The sequence below is a fragment of the Styela clava genome, chromosome 9 (assembly GCF_964204865.1).
Source record: "Styela clava chromosome 9, kaStyClav1.hap1.2, whole genome shotgun sequence".
NCBI classification, from domain to species: domain Eukaryota; kingdom Metazoa; phylum Chordata; class Ascidiacea; order Stolidobranchia; family Styelidae; genus Styela; species Styela clava.
Window position 1 is genome coordinate 22,398,677 of NC_135258.1, and position 16,768 is coordinate 22,415,444.

Genomic DNA, 16,768 nt, shown 5'->3' on the forward strand with positions numbered 1-16,768 from the left:
CAGGCTAAAACGGAGCCAAGCCTCATACTTAAAAAATGGTACAGCTTTCTTCGACTTCATATACGTATCCGAGAATCTAGCTAAACGGTGGCTCTTTCGTGTGTATCGCTAGGTATTTGGAATGGAATAAAACACAGATTATATGTTTTATTTCACTCCAATGCCGTTATATTAGCAGTTGCAGTTTGATATATAAAATATAAAAAAAACTAAACAGAGAGAAAAGGAATATAATTGTACTCGCAGATAGTATATTCTACCCTTACCAAAATTTCAGTACTTCTACGGGAAAATCGGAGTCTGCATTTGCATTTGGCGGATTGTTTTCGTGATCGAAGCCTGTGGAAACTAACCGTGGACTGGGGAAGCACGATAGCAGTGCAGATCATATGCTGTTGGCTACCTCTAGATAAAACTATGGAGACTATAGGAAGTAGAAGTTAAAGGCGTATAAAACATGGTGAACAATTTTCCGTTGTCTCCCTAAACAGAGAATATTCAAAAATGCTTCTAAAATTTCACCGATTATTTTGTACGCATACAATGGCGAATAGGTCAGGGGTCATGATGAGATCGAAGAGTCCGATAATGCCGAAAAATCGCGCAAGGAAAGAGTCTGAGCTATGGCTGAAGAAGTTCAGGAACAGATTGGAATTTGCGTCCAGTGTCAGGTTGCAATCGATCACGATCGACAAATCCTAGTCAATGCTGGGCGATTTGTCTTCGGACGGTGGATCATGATGGGAAGTCGCTGGAACATTTCAACGAGCTCGTGCGCCTCAAGGAGGGTGGGGATGCATCTACAATTGCAGCTATTGCATCCATCGTCGAAACCACGGCGATTGCCATATGCGCTGACTGAGCATCCGTGATGAGCGGAAATTATCGCGCACCTGCGGTGCAAATACAGCAGCGTTTCTCAAACTGTATGCCGGGGCACACTAGTGTGGCGCAAGATATTATCAGTTCTGCCGCGGATCTTTTTCAAATTTTAGAAAAAGAGCTATTTGGTTATACACCAAAGCATGCATACAACGGGCAATCCTGTAAAACTTGAGTATTAGACTGGTAATATTACTGCATTTGCATATGATTGAATAAGGGAGATTGTCACGTCGTAATTGCACTGTTATGTCATAATGTATTTGTAAACAAGCTGTCCGACTTCCACCATGTTGACGTGCGCAATAATTTAGGCTAACAGAAAAACAAGTTTGGACGAGTTTTGGCTATCTGCTTATAACTCAATCATAACTCTATACAATCATATATCTCTATAACTCAATTCCATCATCGGTGCAAAATCCATCAAAAATTATCTTGTCATTTGCATCTCCATGGCTCTGTGCACAGTGACATGGGCACTCTGCTGTGACTTCAATTAAAAGCGAAAATAGACAGCGGCAGAACCTCGTTTCAATTGTTTCTCAAAACAGGCAGGAATTAACGGTCTGGCAAATAGAAAGGTGCCAGGACCAAGAAACACCTGAATGCCCCTCGCGAAACACCAGTGTTCCGCGGAACATCGCTTGATAATGGCTGAGGTATGTTATCGATGAAGACGTTTGACGTATTACGCAGCCAATGTGGGCGTATCTGACGGAACAAAGTGGTATTTTGATAGTTTAGCAATCAATCTCGATAATTGCAAAATTGAAAGCGCGCGGATCAGACTATTTGGTTCAGTCTGGCTTAGTATTCGGTGTAAGTCAGTGTTTTGGTGTTCATTATTGGTTGTAGTATTCTTGAGTGAGAGGAAAGTATACAATATGTATGTATAATGTTTTAACTTATTCTCAATTGCGAATAAAACACAATTCTCGACTGCAAGTTGGGACTGTATAATAAGCAAATTAGCATAGTAGGCTAACACTGCAGATTTGCTACTTTAGTCATACAAGCTGAATTAAAGTAACTTTGAAGTATACTTCGCATGGCTGTATTGCGTGAAGATTCAGAACATACGGTATGTATATACTTATATTATGTATGATTACAATCTGTATATACTTTTATGTCAATATGTTATGTGCTGATTATGTTTATTGTTTTAGCAGATAACCTTCCCAATGAACCAGTTCTAAGGCGAATTCTATGTCACATCAAGCTGAGGCACAAACAAGAAGCCGGGTCATTTTGTTTGTGATTAACAATAATAAATCGTTTAGTTTATTATTCCTTGCATATTAGGCGGGTTGTCAAAAGTCTCCGATGAAACGGATGAAAAGCTTTCTTTATCAGCTTCCCGAAAGGTTCAAAGAAGACTAATTAGAAAGCTGAACTCACATATTTTATTATCCTTTTCCTCTCTGTTTATATTGTTGATCTTCTCTATCATAAGAGTTTTATATCTTGTTCAGACTCCACATTCGTCGAAAAATAGGGTAGATGGAGCTGTCCTTTCAGTGTATCGCTTGTTTTCTAGATTCTGGAATAAAAAGAACACATGTTATATTATGTTTTGTCTCACTCATTATGATGTCATAAAGCATATATTCACAAGAAGATGAAGAATTAAAAATAATCTAAGCAGAGAGATATCGATGGTACGATTACTCGCGTTATATATGTGCCTGTAGAATCGGAAATTTTCACGCTCGCAAAATATCTGCAGCAAGACCAAATAGCTAGTGATAATTTACCACGAAAATCTCAATGTTCGCCAGCTTGTGGCGAGTTTGTATAAAGAATATAACAAAAAGTATCTATTTGAAGAAGGTGCCATTAGGTGATCTAACAAGTTGTTCAAGTCGATCATCCTTACCACAGAAGTCTAATTGAAGACATTTGCTGAATATTTAAGATAATAGGATGCATTAAAGACATTTTAATACTTTATTGGAAATGCAAAACTCCACAGTTCGATATCAATTAAAAATTGAAACAACGTAAATTGACACAAAAAGATAATTCAAGAATATAATCTAATCTCTGTGAGGCATAGAAACTGATGCAATTAAAAACCAAATCATATTTATTTACCAAGATAAGTTTAACAAAATAATAAGATATAATGAGATATAATAAAATGCTATATTGAATTCTTATCTTAATAAAGTTGTTCTACGATGTTCATAATATACTTATACTGGGTTAGCGGTGATCTGAAATATTATTTATTGAGTTTTCTTATCATTTTTGGCAAACATTTTTTTTTTATCAAATCTATTCATTATTTTCTATTTTGTTATAGGCTTGGCACATTATTTGCTGTCTACAAACTCGAAGTACGTTGAGGAACGGATAGGTTTTGGGAGAGAAATATATTTTCAAGTTTGCGATAGAAGCCTCGACTACTGTTTTTGTTAGAGTTTAATGTAGGCTGGCCGCGTAGCCTTTGGTTCGAACAAAAACAACTTCCCAGGATTAAATTATTTTCGCACAGTAACGCGATTGAGTGGATACTACCATATAACCGTAATGTGTTTGGAATAAATCACAATAATTCAAATATGCACTAGTTTAAACGAATTAATAACTTCGTACATAAGTTCGTCGCTAAGTCGTAACATAATATAAATATATGATAAAGAAAATCAATGGTGACAATTTGCAATAAAATACGAATGAAAATTCCTGATTTCAAAATAGTCTGAAACAAAATATATCTAAGATATTGCACTTGAAAGATATATATACTAACCTACAGATATGACCTTGTGATCGAGTATTGAGTGATTCTAAAACAAACGAAACTTTACTATCGTTGTGTGGAAGCATTAAATTTCTCCCTCATCAGCGTACAGGAAGTTACGGTCTAAATAAAAAAGCTAAACTCACATCTTTTCTTGTAAGTTTGTTCTCTGCATAGTGTATATCTTGCTGGCCTCCTTCTCCTCCTTGTAGGAATTTAGGTTATTGGACTTCACACTTGTGACGTGATGCGGTAAACGAGCGGTCGCTAGTTTGGATATTGCTTGTTATCTTGAATGAAAATAACAAAATTTATTCGTTCTGTTTTGTTCATTATGTCGCCATACAGAACGAATAGTATAGCAAATTGATTGAAAACGATGATAAATGAGAGAGGAAAATTAGTCGATTTTACTAACCATTCAAATATATTTTTTCAAAGTCAAATTTCATTGTCAAAATTCCATCGCCGAAACCCCGGCGGTTGCCATAGGCGCTGACGGAGCACCGGTAATGAACGAATATTAACGCGGACCCGCAATGCAAATACAGGGAAAGCATCCTCTCGTGTTGCACGCAACTTTGTGATGCCCACGGACTTATTTTAGTTATGGTACATTACATCAAAACGGTTACTGCCGCCAGTACGTAATCGCTAAGACGATTCAAAAAATTTTTTTAGTGGAAACCACGGAGATATCTTTTATATATTGCGCAAAACGAAAGTACCCTGGTGGGCCTCTCATGACTACATATATGCTTTAACGGCAATTAACGGTCATGTAAATAGGAAAGCGTTACCTCCACGAAATATACGAACGCATTGCGCGGAACATCAGTGTTACGCGAAATATCGGTTGATAATCACGGACATAATATGTTATTTGCGATGACGTTTGACGTTTTCACGCAGACAATGTGGGCGTATCTAGCAAATCTTGGAGAAGCGCAAGAAGGAAAGTATTCTTGTGAGACTCTCGTGGTTGCATCTACCTGAACGGAAATTTACTGGTCTAGCAAATAGAAAGGCATCAAGACCAAGAAACACCTGAATGCCTATCACGGAACACCAGTGCTCCGCGGAACATCGCTTAACAATCGCTGACATATATTATTTATGAAGATATTTGACGTGTTAGGCAGCCAATGTGGTCGTATCTGACGGAACAAAGTGGTATGTCCATAGTTTTGCAATCAATCTCGATAATTGCTAAATTGGAAGCGCGCTGATCAGACGACTTGGTTCAGTCTGGCTTAGTATTTGTTGTAAATCAGTGTTTTTGTGTTCAATGATTGTAGTATTCGTGAGTTAGCAGAAAGAAATAACAGTATGTATCAAAAATCTAACTTGAGGTCAACATAACCGTTCTCAATTGCGAATGAAAAACAAGTTTTGACTGCAGGTTGAGACTGTACAATAAGCAAATTAGCATAGTAGGCTAACACTGCAGGTTTGCCAATTTAGTCATACAAGCTGAATTAAAGTTACTTTGGAATATACTTCGCTGAAGACTCAGAACATATGCGGTATCTATATACTGTATATATTGTATGATTTCAATCTGTAAAAGATTTTATGCCAATATGTTGCTTATTATGTTTATTGTTTTAGCAGATAACTCTCCAGATTCAATTTGATGTATCATCTTGTCGTATTTTCAAAAAATTGCAACGGTCCTATGTTGAATTGTATTGGGACATCCGAGCTGAGACACAGACAAGAAGTCGGGCCATTTTGCTTGTAATTAATAATAATAAATCGTTTAGTTTAGTAGCCCTTGCATATTGAACGCGTTGTCAAATGTCTCCGATAAACCGATAAACTTTCTTTATCGGCTTCCCGAAATTTACAAAATAGACTAATTAGAATGCTGAACTCACATCTTTTATTATACTTTTTCTCTCTGTTTATCATGTTGATCTTCTTCGTCATTTTGAGATTTGGTGTTTTTTTCAGACTCCACATTTGTCGGAAATGCGGGTAGGTGAGCTGTGCTTTCAGTGTATCGCTTGTTTTTAGATTCTAGAATAAAAAAAAAAGGTTATATTATGTTTGTTCCACTCATTACTTATCGATTTTCATCGGTAAGTATGTTGATAGGTATTTGTCTGTCTGTCTGTCTGTCTGTCTGTCTGTTAGATGCACGCGATATCTCACGAAAGCGGGATTAAATCTGCTCCAGATTTTGCATGTGCATTCATCATATCTCGGACCTGGAGCCTGTTGATTTTGGGCGAATTGTGTCGTATAATTAGCGAGTTATTAATCAGAATTAATTATTGATGGGACACAAGGAGTCACTATGGAGTAAGAGCGCTGTTTCGGGGGATCCCCTAACTTTCGATCGATAAGTCTTCGATCTCTGACCCATATTCTCGTTATGATGTCATAAAGAATAAATTTACAAGCAGGTGAAGATAGATAAAAAATAAAAAAAGTTGAAACAGAGAGATAGCGATAGTAGGATTACTTGTTTGATAAATGACCGTATAATCAGAATTTTCACGCTTGCAAAATATCTGCAGCAAGACCAAATAGCTTATGATAATTTACCTCGAAAAACTTTTGTGTTCGCTTGCTTCAAGAGAGTTTGTATAAACAATATCACAAAAAGTATCTATTTGAAGAGAGAGTCATTAGGTGTGCTAGCAAATAGTTCAAGTCCATATTTCGTACGAAAGAAGTCTAAGCAAAGAAATTTGCTGAATATTTATTATAATGGGATGTATTAACAACGTTCTAGTACTTTATAACAAATGCAAAATATCAATATCAATTACAAATTGAGACAGCGTAAATTGACACAAGAAGGTATTCAAGATTAATTTAAATATTTAAATAACAAGATAAGTTTGATGACCTTCTGTGTACTGTGTGCTAACCTTATAACGAATATTAAAAAAGCTTTTATAAGCCTATGGCCCATAATTCATGAATAATCTACATCAATTGACCGGAGTTAACTAATCAGTGTTTGAAAATATCCTAATTTTTAGTTCTTGAGTCTGTAGGACTTACCAAAACACAAAGAGCGTACAAAGTTCTTGTAGTAAGTCAAGAAATGACTTGAATACCAATTTTTGAAACTCACCATAACTTCGAAATGTCAGGATTTGTGTTACAAAATTCTCAAATTATAGGCTGCCCTATACTTGATCTTATGACTGTTGAAGACATGGGGGAAAAAACAGAACCGCAGTTTCGTAATGTGTACTTAAAAATGATTGAATGGAAATATGTAAATGAAAAATGATATATAAATGATTAAGTTTATTGTTTCAGGAGATAACTCTCCCGATTCCTATTCAAGTATCATCTTGTTGATTGTTTATCAACAAATTACACCGATTCTAATTTTAATGCCATTGAGACAGAACCTCAAGGTACGAGAATATGGGAATAAATCATTTAGGTTTGGCACATAATTTATTTCTTGGGCTTGTTTTTTAAGGTCTACAACCACTGATTTGGGTTTGAGTTGATCAGCCATTACATTAGGCAGCAACAGTCACTGACTGACTCTGATGATTTAACTGCTCTCTTCGACATGGATTCTCTGAATCTGACTAACGCCACTCGTTCAATAATACTGTTATCCCTTCTAGTGACGCATTTTTAATGGAATTGAATTTAAAAAAAATACCTTTGACTAATAATACTGGGATGTTGTTCGAGGTGCAATAGTTCATCACTGAGACCTTGCAAGGTTGCCTGGAATGATATTGATTTTATTGTAGAAACGCAATCCAATACGAAAGTTTACCGTACATTTACTGTGAGTTGGCGAGAATAACTTTGTATTGGGTAGTGGAATGGCGCAGCTCAAATAGGATTTCTATGAATGGTTATAGCAGCTAGCCATTGTCAAATATTTTTTTGGGAATGTATCGAACTTTTATATAATATAATGCTATATTGAATTCTTATCTTAATACCATTGTTCTACGATGTTCATAGTATACTTATATTGGGTTAGTCGTGATCTGAAATAATAAATAATATGTTTTCTTATCATGTTGGAAAAAAAATATCTTATTAAATCTGTTCTTTTTTTTTTCTATTTTGTTATATGCTTGGCACAATATTTGCTGTCTACAAACTCGAAGTACGTTGAGTAACGGATAGGTTTTGGGAGAGAAATATATTTTCAAGTTTGCGATAGAAGCCTCGACTACTGTTTTTGTTAGCGTTTAATGTAGGCTGGCCTCGTAGCCTTTGGTTCGAACAAAAACAACTTCCCAGGACTAAATTATTTTCGCACAGTAACGCGATTGAGTGGATACTACCATGTAACCGCAATGTGTTTGGAATCAATCAAAATAATTCAAATATGCACTCGTTTAAACGAAATAATAACTCCGTACATAAGTTCGTCGCTAAGTCGTAACATAATATATAATAAAGGAAATCAATGGTGACAAGATTTGCAATAAATACGAATAAAAATAAATTACTCCCTTATCAGCGTACAGGAAGTTACGGCCTAAATAAAAAAGCTAAACTCACATTTTTTCTTGTAAGTTTGTTCTCTGTAGTGTATATCTTCTTGGACTTCTTCTCCTCCTTGTAGGAATCCAGGTTCTTGGACTTCACACTTGTGAGGTAATGCGTAGACGAGCGGTCGCTAGTTTGGATATCGCTTATTATCTTGAATGAAAATAAAATTTATTCGTTCCGACTTCTTCATTATGTCGTCATACAGAACCGATAGTGTAGCGAATTCAGGTGATTGAAAACGATAATAAATGAGAGGGAAGATCAGTCGATTTTACTAACCATTCAAATATATTTTTTCAAAGTCTAATATTCACAGCTTACTACCCTACATTGGGGCTGTCACTGGAGGTGTATTGTAGCTAGATCTAGATATTTTGTTCACAATCTAGTAAAATTTGGAATCTAAAATCTAGATCTCACATGGCAAATTACGGCCCGCGCGCCATAGCAGCATACGACATACATTCTGTCAGCTGTCATATAACACCACTAACCAAAGAAGCGTTATTGGCAGGACAAAAAGTGAGTTACGAAGCATTCATCTTGTAAAGTCAAAAATTGGGAAAATACGTGAATAGATTATATAGTCAGGCTAAAACGGAGCCAAGCCTCATACTTAAAAAATGGTACAGCTTTCTTCGACTTCATATACGTATCCGAGAATCTAGCTAAACGGTGGCTCTTTCGTGTGTATCGCTAGGTATTTTGAATGGAATAAAACACAGATTATATGTTTTATTTCACTCCAATGCCAATATATTAGCAGTTGCAGTTTGATATATAAAATAAAAAAACCTAAACAGAGAGAAAGGGAATATAATTGTACTCGCAGATAGTATATTCTACCCTTACCAAAATTTCAGTACTTCTACGGAAAAATCGGAGTCTGCATTTGCATTTGGCGGATTGTCTTCGTGATCGAAGCCTGTGGAAACTAACCGTGGACTGGGGAAGCACGATAGCAGTGCAGATCATATGCTGTTGGCTACCTCTAGATAAAACTATGAAGTCTATTGGAAGTGGAAGTTAATAGCGTAGAAAACATGCTGAACAATTTTCCGTTGTCTCCCTAAACAGAGAATATTCAAAAATGCTTCTAAAATTTCACCGATTATTTTGTACGCATACAATGGCGTATAGGTCAGGGGCCATGATGAGATCGAAGAGTCCGATAATGCTGAAAAATCGCGCAAGGAAAGAGTCTGAGCTATGGCTGAAGAAGTTCAGGAACAGATTGGAATTTGCGACCAGTGTCAGGTTGCAATCGATCACGATCGACAAATCCTAGTCAATGCTGGGCGATTTGTCTTCGGACGGTGGATCATGATGGGAAGTCGCTGGAACATTTCAACGAGCTTGTGCGCCTCAAGGAGAGTGGGGATGCATCTACAATTGCAGCTATTGCATCCATCGTCGAAACCACGGCGATTGCCATAGGCGCTGACTGAGCATCCGTGATGAGCGGAAATTATCGCGCACCCGCGGTGCAAATACAGCAGCGTTTCTCAAACTGTATGCCGGGGCACACTAGTGTGGCGCAAGATATTATCAGTTCTGCCGCGGATCTTTTCCCAATTTTAGAAAAAGAGCTATTGGTTATACACCAAGGCATGCATACAACGGGCAATCCTGTAAAACTTGAGTATTAGACTGGTAATATTACTGCATTTGCATACGATTGAATAAGGGCAATTGTCACGTTGTAATTGCACTGTTTTGTCATAATGTATTTGTAAACAAGCTGTCCAACTTCCACCATGTTGACGTGCGCAATAATTTAGGCTAACAGAAAAACAAGTTTGGACGAGTTTTGGCTAGCTGCTTATAACTCAATCATAACTCTATACAATCATATATCTCTATAACTCAATTCCATCATCGGTGCAAAATCCATCAAAAATTATCTTGTCATTTGCATCTCCATGGCTCTGTGCACAGTGACAAGGGCACTCTGCTGTGACTTCAATTAAAAGCAAAAATAGACAGCGGCAGAACCTCGTTTCAATTGTTTCTCAAAACAGGCAGGAATTAACGGTCTTGCAAATAGAAAGGTGCTAAGACCAAGAAACACCTGAATGCCCCTCACGAAACACCAGTGTTCCGCGGAACATCGCTTGACAATGGCTGAGGTATGTTATCGATGAAGACGTTTGACGTATTACGCAGCCAACGTGGGCGTATCTGACGGAACAAAGTGGTATTTTGATAGTTTAGCAATCAATCTCGATAATTGCAAAATTGAAAGCGCGCGGATCAGACTATTTGGTTCAGTCTGGCTTAGTATTTGGTGTAAGTCAGTGTTTTGGTGTTCAGTATTGGTTGTAGTATTCTTGAGTGAGAGGAAAGTATACAATATGTATGTATAAAAGGTATAACTTATTCTAAATTGCGAATAAAACACAATTCTCGACTCGACTCTCGACAGGTTGGGACTGTATAATAAGCAAATTAGCATAGTGGGCTAACACTGCAGATTTGCTACTTTAGTCATACAAGCTGAATTAAAGTTACTTTGGAGTATACTTCGCTAATTGTAGTGCGTGAAGACTCAGAACATATACGGTATCTATATACTTTATACATTGTATGATTTTAATCTGTATATGATTATATGCCAATATGTTGCTTATTATGTTTATTGTTTTAGCAGATAACTCTCCAGATTCAATTTGGTGTATCATCTTGTTGTCGTATTTTCAAAAAATTGCAATGGTTCTATGTTGAATTGTATTGGGACATCCGAGCTGAGACACAGACAAGAAGCCGGGCCATTTTGCTTGTAATTAATAATAATAAATCGTTTAGTTTAGTAGCCCTTGCATATTGAACGCGTTGTCAAATGTCTCCGATAAATCGATAAAAAATTTCTTTATCGGCTTCCCGAAAGTTACAAAATAGACTAATTAGAATGCTGAACTCACATCTTTTATTATACTTTTTCTCTCTGTTTATCTTGTTGATCTTCTTCGTCATAAGAAATTTGGTGTCTTTTTCAGACTCCACATTTGTCGGAAATGCGGGTAGGTGAGCTGTGCTTTCAGTGTATCCCTTGTTTTTAGATTCTAGAATAAAATAAAGGTTATATTATGTTTGTTCCACTCATTACTTATCGATTTTAATCGGTAAGTATGTTGATAGGTATTTGTCTGTCTGTCTGTCTGTCTGTCTGTTAGATGCACGCGATATCTCACGAAAGTGAGATTAAATCTGCTCCAGATTTTGCATGTGCATTCATCATATCTCTAACCAGAAGCCTATTGATTTTGGGCGAATTATGTCGTATAATTAGCGAGGGATTAATCAGAATTAATTAGTGATGGGACACAAGGTGTCACTATGGAGTAAGAGCGCTGTTTTGGGGATCCCCTAACTTTCGATCGATAACTCTTCGGTCTCTGACCGATATTCTCGTTATGATGTCATAAAGAATAAATTCACAACCAGGTGAAGATAGGTAAAAAATGAAAAAAATTGAAACAGAGAGATAGCGATAGTAGGATTACTCGTTTGATAAATGACCGTACAATCAGAATTTTCACGCTCGCAAAATATCTGCAGCAAGACCAAATAGCTTATGATAATTTACCTCGAAAAACTTTTGTGTTCGCTTGCTTCAAGAGAGTTTGTATAAACAATATCACAAAAAGTATCTATTTGAAGAGAGAGTCATTAGGTGAGCTAGCAAATAGTTCAAGTCGATATTTCGTACGAAAGAAGTCTAAGCAAAGAAATTTGCTGAATATTTATTATAATGGGATGTATTAACAACGTTCTAGTACTTTATAACAAATGCAAAATATCAATATCAATTATAAATTGAGACAGCGTAAATTGACACAAGAATATAATTTAAATAAGGTATTCAAGAATATAATTTAAATATTTAAATAACAAGATAAGTTTGATGACCTTCTCTGTACTGTGTGCTAACCTTATAACGAATATTAAAAAAGCTTTTATAAGCCTATGGCCCATAATTTATGAATAATCTACATCAATTGACCGGAGTTAACTGATCAGTGTTTGAAAATATCCTAATTTTTAGTTCTTGAGTCTGTAGGACTTACCAAAACAAGAAGAGCGTACAAAGTTCTTGTAGTAAATCGAGAAGTGACTTGAATACCAATTTTTGAAACTCACCATAACTTCGAAATGACATGATTTGTGCAACAAAACTCTCAAATTATAGGCTGCCCTATACTTGATCCTATGACTATCGAAGACATTGTGAAAATCAGAATCGAAGTTCCGTAATGAGTACTTAAAAATGATTGAACGGGAATATATAAATGAAAATTGATATATAAATGATTAAGTTTATTGTTTCAGGAGATAACCCTCTCGATTCCTATTCAAGTATCATCGTGTTGACTGTTTATCAAGAAATTATACCAATTCTAATTTTAATGCTATTGGGACAGAAACTCATGGTACAAAATTCTGGGAATAAATCGTTTTGATTTGGGACATGACTTATTTCGTGGACGTGTTTTCAAAGGTCTACAACCACTGATTTGCGATTGAGTTGATCAGCCATTACATTAGGCAACAACAGTCACTGACTCTGATGATTTGACTGCTCTCTTCGACATGGATTCTATGAATCTGACTAACGCCACTCGTTTCATAATACTGTTATTCCTTTTAGTGAAATTGAATAAAAAAAAATACGTTTGACTAATAGTGGGATGTTGTTCCAGGTGCAATAGTCTATCACTAAGACCTTGCAAGGTTGCTTGGAATGACTTTGATTTTAATCTAGAAACGCAATTCAATATGAAACTTTATCATACATTTGTTGTAAATTGGTGAGAATAATTTCGTATTGGGTAGTGGAATGGCCCAGCTCAATAGGATTTATGAATGGTTATAGCAGTTAGCCATTGTGAAATATTTTTTTGGTAATGTATCGAACTTTTATATAATATAATGCTATATTGAATTCTTATCTTAATACAATTGTTCTACGATGTTCATAGTATACTTATATTGGGTTAGTCGTGATCTGAAATAATAAATAATATGTTTTCTCATCATTTTTGGAGAAAAAAAAATCTTATTAAAAATCCGTTCATTTTTTTTCTGTTTTGTTATAAGCTTAGCACATTATTTGCTGTCTACAAACTCGAAGTACGTTGAGAAACGGATAGGTTTTGGGAGAGAAATATATTTTCAAGTTTGCGATAGAAGCCTCGACTACTGTTTTTGTTAGCGTTCAATGTAGGCTGGCCTCGTAGCCTTTGGTTCGAACGAAAACAACTTCCCAGGATTAAATTATCTCTGCACAGTAATGCGATTGAGTGGATAGTACCATATAACCGTAAGGTGTTTGGAATAAATCAAAATAATTCAAATATGCACTAGTTTAAACGAATTAATAATTTCGTCGCTAAGTCGTAACATAATATAATTATATGATAAAGGAAATCAATGGTGACAATTTGCAATAAAATACGAATAAAAATTCCTGATTTCAAAATAGTCTGAAATAAAACATATCTAAGATATTGCACTTGAAGGATATATATGCTAACCTGCAGATATGAGTTTGTATTCAAGTATTGAGCGATTCTAAAACAAACGAAACATTACTATCGTTGTGTGAAAGCAATAAATTTCTCCCTTATCGGCGTACAGGAAGTTACGGCCTAAATAAAAAAGCTAAACTCACATCTTTTATTGTAAGTTTGTTCTCTGTAGTGTATATCTTCTTGGACTTCTTCTCCTCCATGTAGGAATCCATGTTTTTGGACTTCACACTTGTGAGGTAATGCGTAGACGAGCGGTCGCTAGTTTGGATATCACTGTTTATCTTGAATGAAACTTAAATTCATTCGTTCCGACTTGTTCATTATGTCGTCATACAGAACCGATAGTGTAGCGAATTCAGGTGATTGAAAACGATAATAAATGAGAGGGAAGTTAGTCGATTTTACTAACCATTCAAATATATTTTTTCAAAGTCTAATATTCACAGCTTACTACCCTACATTGGGGCTGTCGCTGGAGGTGTATTATAGCTAGATCTAGATATTTTGTTCACAATCTAGTAAAATTTGGAATCTAAAATCTAGATCTCACATGGCAAATTACGGCCCGCGCGCCATAGCAACATACGACATACATTCTGTCAGCTGTCATACAACACCACTAACCAAAGAAGCGTTATTGGCAGGACAAAAAGTGAGTTACGAAGCATTCATCTTGTAAAGTCAAAAATTGGGAAAATACGTGAATAGATTATATAGTCAGGCTAAAACGGAGCCAAGCCTCATACTTAAAAATGGTACAGCTTTCTTCGACTTCATATACGTATCCGAGAATCTAGCTAAACGGTGGCTCTTTCGTGTGTATCGCTAGGTATTTGGAATGGAATAAAACACAGATTATATGTTTTATTTCACTCCAAGGCCAATATATTAGCAGTTGCATATATAAAATTTAAAAAAACTAAACAGAGAGAAAGGGAATATAATTGTACTCGCAGATAGTATATTCTACCCTTACCAAAATGTCAGTACTTCTACGGAAAAACCGGAGTCTGCATTTGCATTTGGCGGATTGTCTTCGTGATCGAAGCCTGTGGAAACTAACCGTGGACTGGAGAAGCACGATAGCAGTGCAGATCATATGCTGTTGGCTACCTCTAGATAAAACTATGGAGACTATAGGAAGTGGAAGTTAAAGGCGTATAAAAGATGCTGAACAATTTTCCGTTGTCTCCCTAAACAGAGAATATTCAAAAATGCTTCTAAAATTTCACCGATTATTTTGTACGCATACAATGGCGTATAGGTCAGGGGCCATGATGAGATCGAAGAGTCCGATAATGCTGAAAAATCGCGCAAGGCTGAAGAAGTTCAGGAACAGATTGGAATTTGCGTCCAGTGTCAGGTTGCAATCGATCACGATCGACAAATCCTAGTCAATGCTGGGCGATTTGTCTTCGGACGGTGGATCATGATGGGAAATCGCTGGAACATTTCAACGAGCTCGTGCGCCTCAAGGAGGGTGGGGATGCATCTACAATTGCAGCTATTGCATCCATCGTCGAAACCACGGCGATTGCCATAGGCGCTGACTGAGCATCCGTGATGAGCGGAAATTATCGCGCACCTGCGGTGCAAATACAGCAGCGTTTCTCAAACTGTATGCCGGGGCACACTAGTGTGGCGCAAGATATTAACAGTTCTGCCGCGGATCTTTTTCAAATTTTAGAAAAAGAGCTATTGGTTATACACCAAGGCATGCATACAACGGGCAATCCTGTAAAACTTGAGTATTAGACTGGTAATATTACTGCATTTGCATACGATTGAATAGGGGCGATTGTCACGTCGTAATTGCACTGTTTTGTCATAATGTATTTGTAAACAAGCTGTCCAACTTCCACCATGTTGACGTGCGCAATAAGTTAGGCTAACAGAAAATCAAGTTTGGACGAGTTTTGGCTATCTGCTTATAACTCAATCATAACTACATACAATCATATATCTCTATTCTCTATAACTCAATTCCATCATCGGTGCAAAATCCATCAAAAATTATCTTGTCATTTGCATCTCCATGGCTCTGTGCACAGTGACATGGGCACTCTGCTGTGACTTTAATTAAAAGCAAAAATAGACAGCGGCAGAACCTCGTTTCAATTGTTTCTCAAAACAGGCAGGAATTAACGGTCTTGCAAATAGAAAGATGCCAAGACCAAGAAACACCTGGATGCCCCTCACGAAACACCAGTGTTCCGCGAAACATCGCTTGACAATGACTGAGGTATGTTATCGATGAAGACGTTTGACGTATTACGCAGCCAATGTGGGCGTATCTGACGGAACAAAGTGGTATTTTGATAGTTTAGCAATCAATCTCGATAATTGCAAAATTGAAAGCGCGCGGATCAGACTATTTGGTTCAGTCTGGCTTAGTATTTGGTGTAAGTCAGTGTTTTGGTGTTCAGTATTGGTTGTAGTATTCTTGAGTGAGAGGAAAGTATACAATATGTATGTATAAAAGTTATAACTTATTCTCAATTGCGAATAAAACACAATTCTCGACTGCAGGTTGGGACTGTATAATAAGCAAATTAGCATAGTAGGCTAACACTGCAGATTTGCTACTTTAGTCATACAAGCTGAATTAAAGTTACTTTGGAGTATACTTCGCATGGCTGTATTGCGTGAAGGATCAGAACATACGGTATGTATATACTTATATTATGTATGATTTCAACCTGTATATACTTTTATGTCAATATGTTATGTGCTGATTATGTTTATTGTTTTAGCAGATAACCTTCCCAATGAACCAGTTCTAAGGCGAATTCTATGTCACATCAAGCTGAGGCACAGACAAGAAGCCGGGTCATTTTGTTTGTGATTATTAATAATATATCGTTTAGTTTATTATTCCTTGACTATTAGGCGGGTTGTCAAAAGTCTCCGATAAACCGATGAAACGGATGAAAAGCTTTCTTTATCAGCTTCCCGAAAGGTTCAAAGAAGACTAATTAGAAAGCTGAACTCACATATTTTATTATCCTTTTCCTCTCTGTTTATCTTGTGATCTTCTCTATCATAAGAGTTTTATATCTTGTTCAGACTCCACATTCGTCGAAATAGGGTGGATGGAGCTGTCCTT